Source organism: Arvicola amphibius, chromosome 11, assembly GCF_903992535.2.
Source record: "Arvicola amphibius chromosome 11, mArvAmp1.2, whole genome shotgun sequence".
Taxonomy (NCBI): domain Eukaryota; kingdom Metazoa; phylum Chordata; class Mammalia; order Rodentia; family Cricetidae; genus Arvicola; species Arvicola amphibius.
Genome location: NC_052057.2, coordinates 76,340,298 through 76,343,734, shown reverse-complemented (window position 1 = coordinate 76,343,734; position 3,437 = coordinate 76,340,298). Strand labels below are relative to the sequence as shown.

At 36.5% G+C, this 3,437-nt stretch overlaps 1 non-coding gene across 1 annotated transcript; it reads right to left on the bottom strand.

The window, feature by feature from the left end:
* Positions 1–995: 995 nt before the first annotated feature.
* LOC119826943 lies at positions 996–1,122 on the bottom strand. The gene has a single exon (XR_005287506.1). It is a non-coding gene; the product is annotated as a U6atac minor spliceosomal RNA (small nuclear RNA).
* Between the last annotated feature and the right edge of the window lie 2,315 nt (positions 1,123–3,437).

The following is a 3,437-nucleotide window of genomic DNA, read 5'->3' as shown; positions in this document are numbered from 1 at the left end:
CAGATCTGCCAACTTGTTCATAAGATATTTACTTGCTTCTGGAAGGTCCCACTCCATTTGTGGGACCAAATGGAGTGGGACCTTCCAAAATAAACAGAGCAGAGATGATTTCTTTTGTGGTAGACCTGACAGACTTTCTTAGTCTTATCTCTTCCACTCCCCTGAACAAGCTGATGTTCCTTTTATTTAAGTCCTTTGCATTAAGAGCCCCATGTTAGTCACTGGAAGGAATATTTTCATGGTAAGGAAATGAACAAAAACAGGGCACCTACATTTTCTTTCGATCCTTCTTTCCTTCCTTGAATGCTTTTGCTATTCAACCAGTTGAGGAATATAGAATTTAGCATGCTCTAATGTTGACTTAAAATATTAATCTCTGTCTCAACTGTGGTTTACAGTCATGCCTCACTTACTATTTTTGTACTTATTCACTGCATATATTTGTTTTCCTGTTAAGGTAGATTTTTGTCTAAAAAAAGTCAAAAATCAATTGTCATTCAAACTTGCTCAAAAGTCAATCCCTTTTTTGGTATTATTTCAAGTCACTTTATTTTTTATTGAATTTTTGGTGTGCACTGTGGTATATGTGTGAGTACACAGGTATGTTTACTTGTATGTATATGTGTGAAAGCCCGAGGTCCATGTCAGACACTCTTCTGTATTGTCCGCTATCTCACTTTTCCAGTCAAGGTCTCTCACTGAACCATAGGTCACTGATGGCATAGAATGGCTGCTCAATGGGAACAGAGGTTTTCCTGTCTCTGCCTCTCAGTATTGAGAAGTTCAGTGCATACAGCCACATCCAACTGTTTACATGTGTGCTTGAGAGCTAAACTCAGGTCCTTATATGTGCAAAGTAAGCACTTTACCCACTAGACCATCTCCCTGACCTCCATCTGTGTTTTATTTTGATGAGTCATTTAATCAATTCTAAAAATTCCCTTTATTTGACATAATATATTTTCACTTTTTAATAATAATAATAATAATAAAACAAAAAGCAGTCGTTAGATGCCAAAAAGTAAGCTCCAATACCTTTACCATATGCATGTTGTAAGACTCAAGTACTTCTTTTTTACTGGCCAAGGAGAGTCTTAACCTTTCTCTCTTTTCCTTTCATACAAAACTGCACTCTATTTTTGACAGGACATATATGTGTAACTAAATTACAGAAACTAAAACATCAATTCCTTTTGTTGTATTGACTAACAATGTGTTTAAAAACCTAATTTAGTTACTAAATTGTCCATAGCTAGACGGGCATTTCCACGACTTCATTACGTCAATGTTCAAAATAAACATCAACTAATCAATCAAAAACCAATGTTAAAATAGTCTTCCAGACATCATTTTCAGCTTGTTAAAGCCATATCATTGCCTGTGAAGCTTTCAGTAGCTCCGGTAAAGCCTGATCATTTTTAAGCTCCTATTACTGTTTAAGTATTAGCCACCATGCTACCCATGTCCTGGACCAGAGATCTCTGTCAGATTTTTCTTTTTTGTTTTCTTTTCTTTCTTTCTTTCTTTTTTTTTTTTTTTTTTTTTTTTTTTTTTTTTTTTTTTTTTTTTTTTTTTTTTGCTTTTTCGAGACAGAGTTTCTCTGTGGCTTTTTGGAGCTGGTCCTGGAACTAGCTCTTGTAGACCAGGCTGGCCTCGAACTCACAGAGATCTGTCTGCCTCTCCCTCCCGAGTGCTGGGATTAAAGGCGTGCACCACCACTGCCCGGCTTCTGTCAGATTTTTCAAGGCAGTGACAGGAGCCACGTATATCAATGAGATAAAACACATTTCCCATAAGTTTGCCATGAATTATTTGATTCATCAACTACAAGGAGAATAAGAACTTCTTCAGCTTCCAGACATTTATGATATAATACAGTACTCTTTGTAAATAATGTGTTGACCCTGGAATCAGGGGTTCAATATTTTAAACTGAAGCATTCATTACTTAAGTCAGCTGAATAATTTGGATTACTCTCCTTTCTGTTGGATTTTAGTTCTGTTTGAACTTGATTACTAAATCTGGAGAATATACAATAAAGAATAGAGACAGTTTAAAATTTGGGATTTGAGGTCCATTCTTGATACTCAGTTTAGCAGTTCTGAGACCACTTAAAATAAATACAACTGATTCTGAACCAGTTGCTCTACCTCTTGAGAAAGTGCGTATCACCATCCAAGCATTCCTTTTGGTTTTATATACTAATGGAAATTAATAATTCTAGTATAATGAATCTTACTACTCAATTAAACACACCCCGAGAGAATGTATATTTTGGGCAAGTCTTAATCTTACCATGAAGAGTATATCAATCTGAATTTTTCAAATGGCAATTTGGGGGTTAAAGGTGTATTGGGAAAAGTATCCGCGCGGGAAAAAATAGTGAAGAAATGAACAAGCTGGGGGAGCTCTCAGAATGCAATAATTCTGCGTGCTAATAAAAAAGAGTCGGAGGGAGCATGCAAGGGTCTTAGACAAACATCCAGGAGTCCACAAGACTTATGGTAATTTCATTAAGAAGTATTTGAGCCACAATTACCTGCTAAGGAAAACTAAGGCCTTTTGAGAACATTCCACTTTATTACCCCTGACATACAATAGATTTAGAGGATGTTTGTAGGAATAATGGTTTCTGAGTGAGCACAAAGATAAATTTGGGATGTAGGTGCTGCATAGTTAGTTGGATTCCCTGAGAATGGAGGTCAACATGTAATGCCCAGCATACAAGATACGGCAGAGAGGAATGACATTGCTAATATCTGTGTCAGTTGCTAGGCAAATTTGCCAATACTCGTCAATCACCACAAAACTATATTTTGCATGAATGGAATCACCAATAAATGAAAGAGATAGGAAATTCAAGAAGTATAGAATCATTTGTTTTCCTCTCTAAATGAATTAGAAATAAACAATGCAAGATAAGGACACAAACATTCATTGGTTTGAAGCAACAAAGATTAGTATCTTGCTCATACTACATGTCCAGTGTAGAAGATCCGCACTGATAAATCTCTGCAGAATACTAGCCGAGTGAGGCTTTATTGTCCATAGATACTAAGATTTCAAATTAGGATCTCCTATAATTAGAAACTAAGAAAGCAAATGTTTTGACGGAGAAGGCATAGTCATTGCTTCCCTTCGGACCGAATCGGTTAAAATTAGTTACAAGGGACTGGCATAAATCAAAATCCCACATTGATCTGGACGGTGACAGAAGCTGATGAAGAGTGATTTTACCAAAAGGAGACTTCTTGCAAGCGTTTTCACTGTGTTATATCGAGGCTGACTGTCTCACCTCAGAGGGCGATGGGATTTAAGATTCTTATGTGACTGAAATAGAACCTGATTTCACATGCTTTTTGCATATTTTGAAGGCAGCGAATTGTGGCAGACAGGGCTTAAACAAAGGATCATGAAATCCCTTTAGGATAAAAATA